The following is a 13,560-nucleotide window of genomic DNA, read 5'->3' as shown; positions in this document are numbered from 1 at the left end:
AGCTCATGCAGTTGGCATAGTTGCTAGATTCCAAAAGAATCTTAAGGAAACACATCCGATAGCAACCAAAAGAATTTTTAGATATTTGAAAGGTACTGTTGATTATGGGTTATGGTATCCATATGGAGGAAATTTAGACTTGAAGGTGTACTGAGATGCAGATTGGGCAGGAAATGTTGATGACCAGAAAAGCACAACCGGTGGAGAATTTTTTCTTGGAGAAAGGCTTGTTTCATGGAGCAGTAAGAAGCAAAGTTATACTTTACAGTCTATTGTTGAAGCTGAGTATGTTGCCACTTACATGAATTGCACACAGGCTATATGGATGAGGCAAATTTTGGAAGGTTTTAAGATGAAGATTTCATAACAGTCCTGGAGCTACTTGCGGAATTTTATAGGAGGATTGGTGTAGAAGTGGATGTATTCCACAGGGGGAGCATCAAGTTGCAAATTGTTGATGATGCATAGTGAAATTTGAAATTACATGTTTTACTTTCAATTTGGTATTGTTGTCAAAGGGGGAGAAGAATTATGTGATTATGGGAAGGAGAACCAGCAACAAGTTGAAGACATAGTGAGCGTGGTGAATACTTGGTAATGTAAACCAGGATTCCTATTCACAATCACACAACAATCAATGGTATTGATATTTGTATTGCCATCAATGCCAAAAGGGGAGATTGTTGGCATTTGCATGAAGATTGCATTAATGATATGTTCTGTTGTCATTGGTGTCAATTAAACCGGTAATGATATTGTTGATATTGTTGTAATATTGTTACTGTAACCGGTAGGAAGAATTTGTAGAGTGAACCGGTAACCAGTGTAAACCTTATCTATTGTTGTAACTGGTAAACCCTACCTGTTATTTTTTGATAAACCCTAACCGATTAAGTTTGGTGAATTGGTTATATTGGTTTATGATCTGATGATGAGCGATAATGATGATGACACACATGATTATTGTATGAAGACAATTCCAAGAGATTTTGGCAAGTTGTTGTAACGGTTTTTGTCTAGGGAATGAGCAAATGTATTGCATCTAATGCAAAGCGTGTGATGAGTTACTAAGTTCAATGAAGCGGTGATCAAGGAGCGATCAAGGTTTTCTTGATTGATGTGCAGAGATTGCTATGTAATCCAACGGTCATACTTGAACCAAATTTGTTTGTAATCTCAATGAGAGTTATGTTTTTGTTGTGTTACCGACCTGATTGATTTGTATTTAAGGTCGATGAAGTTGTTTAGTTTTAGTGAGTTGGTTAAGAGATAGACACAATTCAATTGAGTGTGTGGTTGCCGAACCGGATGATGTATCTGCAGTTTGAGTAAAGGCAGATAGGACCATGAAATGGATCTAATCAAGAAAGTGTAGTACTATTCAGACATATCAGTAAACTCCTGTTGTTTTTTGACAATTATAACATAATTGAAATCCCCTAACTGGGTAAGCTCTAACAAGCTTGGTGCTATTCAAATCCTCTAACAAGGTGGTCCATTAGATTGGATTTTTAAATCCTCTACCAAGGTTACTCCTTACAGGGTATTGCTTCTAACAAGGCAATTGTAGTCAATCCCTTAATCGGGTGATTCCTAACAGGATCAGTTTTTAACAAGACTTTTTGTAAAGTTTTAACAGGCTAGGCTCCTAATAGGGCAAACTTCAGAAGAGTTCAGATAGTTATCTTTTGAGTCTCATCTCACCATGGTTTTTACCTATTTGGGTTTCCACGTCAAAATATTAGTGTCAAGTGGTGAATGTTTTTGTTGTTATGTTTTCATGGTTGATTTACTTAGCTACTTGACTATTTTTGATAAGTCATGATAACTGGAAGCATTGAGATATAAAGAAGTTATTTACTGTTAATTTTTTGTAACAGACAAACAGTTTATCTTATGAGTTTTTATCTTGATAGAGTTATTATTATAAGTTTACTTTGAGAGATTGATTGGTGAAATTTATTATCAGTTTTTCTATCTAGTGATTCACCCCCCTCTCAGTAGTTGACCAGATACGTATTCTTTCATCATACCATCAACGCCACACTACCTACTATGCTCATCGGATTCGTCAGGGGTTTCCTTTGTCCTGATCACAGGTCAAAGGGATTATCCATTGGATGGGGTCATCTCCTTGAGTAGTTGGTGACACAGGGGACTTGATTTGCATGGGGATCTTGCATGCTGACCCACCTATATTATGATTTGCACCGAGTAGTGTATCAAATATTAGCCGGATTATCAGCAGTGGGCCTGGGAGCATCTGCCCACCACATGACCACTGGCAGATAGAGAAAGACCTATATGTAGGTTTTATACATACATATATCTAGGTATCATTGTCCAGCGAAAGCTGGGCAAATTGGAGTATTGGCGACGAGCACTAGATGACCTGGATACAGTGATATGGAGACCCTACAAAGATTGTGAGATCTAACCTGAGGATTCAATGGAGATGCCTTATGTATTCTTGACTCAGTACCTGATCGGATCTATATCCTATGTTATCGAGTGATTCCTTTGCATGAGGGTGTTGAGACAGTATGGCAGGATACATGGGATTCCACTAGGTACAACCCACTATGCACGCATGAGACTTGATGAGGCTACTTGGGGGCCCACTATTTTGTATGAGCAAGCATGTGCAAAGTACCTATCATTGGGGCTGCTGGATTGGGATTATTTACTAGGTATGATATAGCAGGATGACTGGCGAGTATGCTACATATTTTACTGCACATAGGTTTCCTTGATTGACGTGTCCTGATTAGATAGAACCAGTTTTAAATGAGGACGATGAGAGGCCACGATGCGAAGCTCCAAGATGACCGAGGGATAGTGGGGTGAGAGGAGGTGGGAGTGGAGATGATGGTAGAGACAGAGGGGATGAAAAAGATGGATATGGAGGAGATATAGGAGACTATGGTGGTGGAGATAAAAATGGAGGGGATGATGTTGGGGGAGATGGCAAAGCAGTCGTAGTGGTATCGACAGGAACACCAGAAGCTAGCAGTTCTAGATCTGCTAGAGAGTTACCTATAGATTGGATGACTCAGGTGGTCAGATGAAGGAGATCAAGTCTAGTGGATCGAGGGCAACAAGTCCCAGAGCGGGAGGTTTCCCAGGTTGAGCAAGTACCTATAAGAGTACCACAGGTTGAGCAGCCACAGGCGGAGGTATCACAAGTTGATAAGCCACAGGCAGAGGCACCATGACAGATACTCATTAGGATGTCATCTCATCAGCAACAGGCTCAGATTAGTGACTTGCAGGGTCAGGTGCAATAGCTAGAGGATCAACTAGCAAAGAGGGACTCTCAGATAGCCCAGCTAGAGGTACACATGGCACAAATATAGGTATAGGCACATGGACAGATCTCCCAAGTACAGACACAAGCACAGACTTAGATTTCCCAGGTAGAGGCTTGGATGGCCTCTCTCATGGTAGAGAGAGATGTAGCCAAGGATAAGTGTCGATAGACTGAGGCACAAGTATAGATGTTAGGAGAGTTTATTTTAAGGAAGGTTGCCCTGAAGATGATGCGACATGCGGTCTAGGAGGTTGAGTATTACAAGACCTTAAACTATACTATTGTTCCTATTGATCGGAGGGCTCTAGGATTTTCACAGATGAGCAGGAGGTCGGGACAAAGTTAGTCTGAGAGATGAGGAGTGACAGGGGCACTTCAAAGAGATCCCCTAGGTGGGGACTCAGGCACAGGGGTACCAATTAGTGTTACCAGACCTGTCGCATCAGGATAGAGTTTCGCTCCATGTCCTAGTGATCACACTGATATGAGAAATTGATCTATTGATGTAAACACCTTTTTATGATGAGATACCGATGATTCCCATGATGTATAGTTGTGATATATCTCAGATATTTATTTTTTGTGATATCATTATACCTTGGACATTGATCTTTTTGATGATATGATATATAGTCAATCCTATTCATTCTATATGACCTATGAGATTATGGATGCATTCTATTTGCTATATGATTATTCTGTGCAGTTAATTATATGATGTATGCTTTATTTTCTATATGATTATGAATTCTAGATGATGGATGTATGCTTTTTATATGATGATGTAGTATTTACATGATGTATGAAAATGTGAATATGTATGGTGATGCTCATATGTACTTATGTGATGCAAGCACAATGCAATGCTTTCTCTTTTTATGATGTTTTTTATGATTTTATCTATGCATGTCTATATGAGATGGAGGTAATACAATGCAATGATGATGCTACTTGACATTATTGATATGATATGGATGCAATGCAATGATCTAACTAAATGAATGAATGGTTGGATGTTTGATATGAATGATGTCTTATTATGCAATGCTTATATGTGATGAAATGAACTAATGTATCATGCAGGATGGATGAATTGATTATTTTTGTTAATGTCCAATTTACTCAATCACTTAACAAGAAAGACAACACCATGTTGAAGCTTCTTGGCCTTCAAAAATATGAGCTCTTGTGATCCCATGCAAGATGAAATGCAAACTTATTTAAATATAAAAATGCAAATGAAATGCAATGTTGCGATCAGATCGGTCATTTGGTCATTGCTTTTTGTCATCATTGAACATTTTAAATGTGGGAAGTGAGTGCAAACATCAATGGTATAATTGAACCATGATGACCTGAGCACTACTTTCCTGGGTTTTGATATTGCAAGTTAGCACAAGCATCGAGGTATAATTGAACCAAGATGACCTGAGTGTTGCTTGCGTAAAACAAATAGTATTAACCATTTTTATATGCAAATCCGAAATGTCTTTGATGATACTTTGATGATCATGTCCTGAGACAAATTTGCACATATTAACAATAGACAAGAAAATATTATGTTCCTTCCTTGTTGCTCTATTCAAAGACATCCTTGAGTCACTTAGGAATTATGATAGCAAAAATCAAGATATAAAGTTGAACCATTGTTGATAAAGTGTTAAAGCCATTATTCAAAAGATATCATTCATTGATATGTGTTTGTCATGTTTAGACTGATAGTTGATTTGATGGTAGATAATTTGATCTTGTGTTCAACGTTAGATGTGTCTTAGTTTTTTCTTAACAAGTGTTGCCTAACTGTTGTTCTGCCTATTTGATTAAGCTCAACAAAATTTTGCCCCTAGCTAGGTTCAGGATTTTGCTCCCAGTCTAGAAACAAATTTATTATGGTATAAACAATGATCCAAACCATGGTAAGAAAATCACCTATGATGCCTGCGTATATACAAATACTTTATTATGGATATGAACAATGCTAATGAAAATGAATGCAAGCGGAAGGATGCATGAACTAATAGATGGAAGAGCTAGCTGACAGATGGCGCCTATTGCCAAGTTTTCACCATCTACTTTTATTGCACTTTTTCTTGATATTTTATTTTTTATTTTTTTTATTATTATTTTTTTTTCTGCCTTTTCACTATTTTTGGATTTTCTGTTTTTAACCTTTTTTTTTGGATTTTCTCCTTTTTCATTTTTTTTGGATTTTCTGCTTTTTCACTTTTTTTGGATTTTCTGATTTTTCACTTTTTTTGGATTTTTTGCTTTTAGACATAAAACTTTTTCAAATGCATCTTATTGATGGGTTCCTCGAGCTGATCCCTATCTAACATTGATAGCTGATAGGATCCTAACCCAAATGTTGTTGTGACCACAAACGGACCCAACCAGTTTGGTTCAAACTTTCCTTTGTTTTCTCGATCTGACTGGTTGCGTGGATTTTCCTTTAGCAGTAGTTCTCCAACTTGAAATTCTCTTGGTTTGACCTTGTGATTATAACTTCGACACATTCTTTGTTGATACACCTTCAAATGATCAAAGGCATTTTGTCATCGTTAATGGATCAATTCTAGCTCTTGTAGTCTAGATACTCGTTGTTCTTCATCTGGGATAAGGTCTTTTAATGATACTCATAGAGAAGGTATCTCTACTTCTATTGGCAGTATTGCTTCAAATCCATAGACAAGAGAGAAAGGTGTGGCTTATGTAGGAGTGCAGATACTGGTACGGTAGGCCCACAAATTAGGGTTAAATTGAATATGCCAATCTCTGCTAGCATCATTCACTATCTTTTTGAGGATTTTTAAAATTATTTTTTTTGATGCTTTTGCTTGTCCATTCCCTTGTGGATAGTAGGGTGTGGAGAACCTATGTTGGATCTGAAATTTCTCACAAAGCTCCTGTACGTCTTAGTTCTTAAACAATCGCTCATTATCAGTGATAATGGTAATGGGTATGCCATAGCGACATATGATGTAGTTCAAGATAAATGCAACAATTTGTTTTCCTGTGATATTTGTGAGAGGTACCGCCTCAATCCATTTTGTAAAATATTTGTAGCTACAAGGATGAATTTGTGACCATTAGATGAAGGAGGATTTATCTTTCCTACTAGATCAAGACCCTATTGGCAGAAAGGGAAAGTTGTTTTCTAGGCATGAAGCTCTTGTGATGGTGCATGAATTAAATTGCTATATATCTGACATTGATTGCACGTTTTAGCTATCTGAAAAGAATCTCGTTCCATAGTTGGCCAATAATAGCCCAAGCGTATGAGTTTTTTTGAAAGGGTGAGACCACTTGAATTAGTGCCACAAATGTCGTTATGGACTTCGTTTAAGGCCTTTTTAAATTCTTCTTGCTCGAGACATCATAAGAGAGTACCATCCAGACCTCGTTTAAAAAGGGTATCTTCGACAAGAGTATAATGAGGATTGGATGATGAAATTTCTCTTTTGGTTCTTTGACAAGTTAGGAGGGAGGGTGCTATCTTTCAGGTATGTATAAATTTGGGCATAGCGGGAGGAATCATGCCCAACAAGGTGACACATAATTTGGGAATCAGGATAGTCATGGGCAGGGTAAAACAACTCTTCCATAGGGAATTCGTAACGCTCTTGATTTTCCTATGTCTAAATTAGAGAAGCAAGTGTTGCCATGGAGTCTGTTGCTTTGTTGTCATTTCTTGGAATCTTCTCGAAAGTGATTTCTACAAAATACTTTTTGAAATCATCTACCATCTTTTTATAAGGCATTAGTTTGACATCCTTTGTTTGATAATCATCATTAATTTGATTGATGATGAGTTGAGAGTCTCCAAAAACCTATAGTTGTGTGATGTTCCATTATATGGACATTTTGTTTCCTGTGACCATAGCTTCATATTTTGTTGTATTGTTGGCGCATGGAAAACTCGATTTATATGCCTTTGGAAGTGTGTGACCTTGCGATGTGATGAATAAAATGCTTGCTCCTGATCCATGTTGTGTATATGAACCATCAAAGAACAACTGCCATGTTTGTTTGGTGATTGTGAGTATATCAACATCTGGAAATTCAATGTTTAAGGGATGATCATCTTGAAGTGGTGCTTTTGCTAGTTGGTCTACAATGACTTATCCCTTGATAGGTTTTATGTCTACATATTCAATATCAAATTCGCTCAGGATCATGACCCATTTTGCTAATCTTCCTATTAATGTCGCCTTGCTGAGAAAAGACTTTAATGGATCTATTTTTGCAATCAGTTTGATTGAGTGAGAGTAGATAGAGTTGCAATTTTTGAGAAGCGAACATTGTTGCTAAGCATGCTCTTTCTGTTGGTGAATAATTGAGCTTGTATCCCACTAATGTTCTGTTGATGTAGTAAATAGCTCACTCTTTTCCTTCATTATCCTGTTGTGTGAGAAGAACTCCTAATGATACTTTTGTGGCTAGTACATATAGTAACAATGACTTACATTGAATTGGTGACATTAGGACTGGTGGTTGCATAAGATATTCCTTGATTTTGTTGAATGCTTCTTCACACTGATCATCCCATTTTAAATGAACATTCTTTTGCAATAGATAAGTAAATGGTTGACACTTATCTGCCAACTAAGCAACAAATCTTCTAATTGACTGCAATCCTCCTTGAAGTGAAATGAGATGACTGATATTTTTGGGATATGTCATTTTCATGATTGCTTTAACTTTAGGCGGATCTACTTCTATACCTCCAGCTTAAATAATGTATCCCAATAGCTTACTTGAAGTGACACCAAAGGCATATTTCTTGGGATTGAGCCTTATCTTGTATTGTTCTAACCGGTCAAAGATCTTTTCCAGTATTTCTAGATGTTCATCTTTGTTGTATGACTTTTCCAATATCTCATCTACATAGTCTTCCATGAATATATGCATCATATCATGGAATATTGTTGTCATAGCTCTCTGATAAGTAGCACCTGCATTCTTTAGTCCAAATGGCATGACATTCTAGTAGAAAGTACCCCATGGACACGTGAAAAATGTCCTTTCTTGATCTTTTGGAGCTATTTTAATCTGATTATATCCTGAGAAGTTGTCCATTAGAGGAAACATGGAATGTCCAATAGTTAAATATACAATGATGTCAATATTAGGTAAAGGAAAGTCATCCTTTGGACATGCATTATTGAGATCTCTAAAGTCTATGCATACTTAGATACTTTTATCCAGTTTAGAAAAAGGAACTATGTTTGATACCCATTGGGGATATGCCACAGATCTGATAAATCCCACATCCAGTAATTTCTTCAGTTCTGCTTTGACAAGAAGAGTTATATGAGGATGCATCTTTCTCAATTTTTGTTTTATTAGTTTGACTCCTGGAGCAACATTTAGGTGATGCATTATAAGATCTGGATCCAACCCTGGTATGTCTGCATATGAATAGGTAGAATTGATTTGTCATCTTTTGAAAAATTCTAGATATTTCTGCTTTTCTTGTTTTGATAGAGAGGTTGTCGGATGTAGAATCTTTGGTTGATCTGTTGTTCCAATGTTGATTGCTTCCATTGGTTCTGTTGGTGTAAATAATTATTCATCTTGGATATTATTACACCTTACTTAAGTTTACTTAGGAAATGCATTTCATAGTAGTTTGGGTATGAGACACTTGGGTGTTTGTGCCACATTGGGATAGTGTGTGTAGGAGAATTTCCACCTTTTATGGTGTGATCTTGTTGTTACACTCCACATTCAGTGGGTGATCCACCTCATGTGGAATATTATATTGTTTCTCCTACCTACCCACACCTATTTCCTACCTACCCTTGTTTCTTATTGAGCCACATGTCATGTTTGTGTGCTCACATATCCATATAGCCTTGCCTATATAAGCAGGCTCATATTCATTGTATGTAACGATTAATGATCCAGTTGATCAGTATTTTCTCTTGATAGAATACAGTTTATTTCTATCATATATTTTGTCTCTCTTATTTGTGCTTTCCAGTGCCTCTTGATCTTGGAAAAATCTCACATGGTATCAAAGCTGGTCCATGTCTCACATGGTATCAGAGCCATTAGAGTGTCATTGGTTTGCTAATTGAGAGAAATTTGATGCTATTTGGGGTTGTGTATTTTGGACTTTTCTATTGCAGGTTATTATTGAAGCTTGATGGGTCAAGCCTGAGGTTATCATTGGATTGAGGAGGACCAAGAAAGTTAGTTTTTCTTTTTGTTTCATCTAAATCGGACTTGGGAGGCCAAATCTAGAGGCATTTGAAGTTTGACGCTGCGGCGGAAATTTTCCAGAAATTATAATTTTGTAGGCATTTTTCAAATAGCGATATCTCACTCATCCAGACTCATTTTTTTGAGAAATTTTTTTTGTTTTGGGGTGGAATTTCATGATCTGTACAGTGGTGCAGGAGTGTTTTGATTTTTGGATACAAGTTTTTTGGAAATTGTGAATTCCTGATTTTTACAACTTTGGAGGCTTCGTTTGGGCTCATATGGACTCATTTTCAGGTGCCATTTTTTTTGAAAGTGCATATTTTTTCATCTACTTTCATAATCTGCCATCTGTTTGTAGTAATTTTAAGTAGAAATTGTACTTTTTGTATTTGGCCATTTTTGGCATATTTGGTACTTGCATTTTGCTTGGATCTCAGTTTAGATCACTAGCAGTATTTGTTGAAGTCTCTAAGATCTCATTTTGAAAAGTTGTAAATTAAAATCAGAAGTCCACTTTGCCTTGTTTTGCAAGTGGCCCATTGTATACGCACTAAGTATAAAGTGCCAAAATCACCATTTTGGGGGGATTTCTTGATTGAGTATTTTGGGGGGTTGTCTTGTGTGATTGTGCCTCTCTCTATCTTGTGTTTTTTCATTTTGGTGCTATGGGTTCTCCTAAATTTCCACTTTTAACTCCTCATAATTATGCATCGTGGAAAATTAAGGCATGGAGTAAACTAATGGAAAAAGGACTCATTCATTATGTAAATGAAACTATTACAACACCACCTGATCCTAAGGCTGATCCTAATGCTTAAATTGAATGGCTTACTAAGAATGCTATGGCACTCGGAACACTTAGAAAGTATGTATCAGATGACTTCATTTTTCACCTTGATAAGTGTACAACAATTAAAGAGGCTTGGGATATTTTTAAGAAATTGTATGGTCAAGTTGATGAGATTAAGGGCTACAAGCTTGATAGCGAACTCACAACTTTGGATCCCAAGGATTTTGATGCAATCCAAGATTATGTCACAAAAGCAACTGAGCTAAGAGCAAAGCTAAAGGATTGTGGAATTGACAAAAAGGATGCTCAATTGGTTTATAACTTGTTGGACAAGCTTCATTAAGAGTATGCAGCCTTTGTATCTAGCTTTCACACCCATAGGTTAGCTCAAAGTTCCTCATACACTTCTCCCTCATTTGATTCATTCACAAAGATGTTGATACTTGAGCAACCTAAGTTGACCACGATGGGGATTCTCAAATCTTCAAAGTCACAAGATTTGGTGGCTAATAAAGGGAATCAAAGTAATCAAGGAAAAGGCAAGAATCAAAAGCAACCTAAGTCTAAACCACAACAAGATGGAGCACAATCTTTCTCTCCACAACAAGGTGATTCACCATTCTCACCTAAGAGGAAATCATATAAGGACAATCTTTTTTGTGGATATTGCAAGAAGTCAAGACATGATGAACATCATTGTTATAAGAAGGATATTGATGAGTTGAAGAATCTTCTTGAGAAGAATAGAATCAACCTACCTTCTAGAATGTCTACATTGACTTCTTCTTCCAAGGATAAAGGAAAGGATCACTCTTTTGGGATAGATAAAGGAAAGGGACAAGCTCTTTGTGCTACTACAAGTCATGATTCAGTGAGATGGCTTCTAGATTCAGGGGCTTCTCATCATATGGCATCTTCGCAGTCTATGTTTTCTACATTTGAGCCTTGCCACATGCCACAAATTTTGATGGGCAATCATACATACATGGATGTGATTGGGAAAGGATCTATTGCCATTGGGGATAACTCCTTCAATGATGTGTTGTGTGTACCCCACTTGACAAATAATCTTCTTTCCATCTATCAAATCACACATGGAGCAACTAGGAAAACTGTGGAGTTCACACCTGATTCAGTTATCATTAGAGACTTGGAGAGTGGGGCTATCATTGCGACTGGGGTGGTTGATCATGCATCTCGATTGTACTCTTTTCCACATTTTGGTCCTATTGATGAGGTTGATTCTTCCTATGTTGATGATTCAGATTTTGAGGAGAACTTTGGGCATTTGAACTTGGGGATTCTCACATGTGACCCTGTTCTTGAGCCTTGCATTTCATCCCCTTCTATTGATATCACACCACCTATTGCACCTGATGATGCAACTAGTGCGACAGTTTTGCCTTCTTATGATTCAGTGCAGTTGGATATTTCATGTCTTCCAGCTTCAGTTGATTGGGATGCCTACTTGACAGACATTGCAGGTTTGTTTGTGGAGTCCTACATTGCAGATTTGGGAGACATCATTGATGGAATCCATCTTCTCTTTGATGAAGATGATCCTTCTTTGATTGTTGTGAGGGATCACTCTGACCCTCTTGTGCATTCTCTACATGATCAATCTTTAGAGGTTGACATGATTGTGGATACTTTTGTACAACACTTGGAGGAGGTCTCTTTATCTTTTGAGGAGACATATGAGTCTTTGGATATTGTTCTACTTTCATCTCCACTAGATCTTGGAGTGCCTTTTTCAGCAGTGTGGCATAGTTTACCACCTTTGGAGGGGGTACCTTTCAGCATCGACATGGGGACACTTGAGCAGTTTTCAAAGATTCCTTTCATCATGAGTTTTTTTTATACATCTTCCCTTCATGATTGGGGAGAATTTTTGGATACACCTTTGGTTTTGTTTCTTCCTAAGGGGAGGAATGTTGTTCAACGTTCATGGAGCATTTTCTTCATACATTGAGCTTCTATCATTGGTGCAGATTCCACATTGAGGGGGGGCTTCCTAGTCTCTCTTCTTCTTCTTCTTTTCTCATATGGGGGGGACTTTTTCCTCACATGGAGTTTTGTTCCTCACATTCTTCTGATTCATCATTGAGTTCTCTTGTAGAGCTTTCATCTCTCTTTTGGGGGAGGGTTTTTTCCCATTGGGTTTTTATCTCTTTCCCCACTTTGTGAGATATTTCATTTCATTGATTTGTGTGGATTGGCATTTGTACATGGATACCTAACGTGGCCTCGTAGCCGGGACCCATCTTGCATTGCTTAGTTGCATTGTAGACTTAAAGTGCATTCCCCTAAGTTGCACTTAAGGGGGGGTGTTGGTGTAAATAATTATTCATCTTGGATATTATTACACCTTACTTAAGTTTACTTAGGAAATGCATTTCATAGTAGTTTGCGTATGAGACACTTGGGTGTTTGTGCCACATTAGGATAGTGTGTGTAGGAGAATTTCCACCTTTTATGGTGTGATCTTGTTGTTACACTCCACATTCAGTGGGTGATCCACCTCATGTGGAATATTATATTGTTTCTCCTACCTACCCACACCTATTTCCTACCTACCCTTGTTTCTTATTGAGCCACATGTCATGTTTGTGTGCTCACATATCCATATAGCCTTGCCTATATAAGCAGGCTCATATTCATTGTATGTAATGATTAATGATCCAGTTGATTAGTATTTTCTCTTGATAGAATACAGTTTATTTCTATCATATATTTTGTCTCTCTTATTTGTGCTTTCCATTGCCTCGTGATCTTGGAAAAATCTCACATGGTATCAGAGTTGGTCCATGTCTCACAGGTTCAATCAGTATAAATGATCTCTCTTGATAATATTCAGGTAAGTTGTCCAATCTCCCATCTTTCGGTGCCTCAAGGAGGTTTTCACGGTTATATGCGTCCTTTCTTTTTACTTTTCCTTTGTCTAATGTTGCCAATACATGGTTTTCAATATTAGACCTAATATTTTTTTCTTTATTTTTACTTTTGCGACTGGGAGATTTGGAACCCACTTGTCTGGAAGATGCGTTGGCGAAATCCCTGGTGGAAGCTGTTGTGCTCAATTGCATTGAGGTATAAGGCAATAGCGTTGTCATTAGGAAAGGCATCAATTTTAATATGTCCTTCATTATCCTAGTTCAATAAGTTCGGGATGTATTAAAGGTAAGGGATCCTCAGTTTTTTCAAAGGCGTTAAGAGTCATGATAGAAACGTCAAAGTCTTCAATACATATTTC

This window comes from Cryptomeria japonica, chromosome 5, assembly GCF_030272615.1.
Source record: "Cryptomeria japonica chromosome 5, Sugi_1.0, whole genome shotgun sequence".
Taxonomy (NCBI): domain Eukaryota; kingdom Viridiplantae; phylum Streptophyta; class Pinopsida; order Cupressales; family Cupressaceae; genus Cryptomeria; species Cryptomeria japonica.
Note: the sequence above shows the minus strand (reverse complement) of the source record.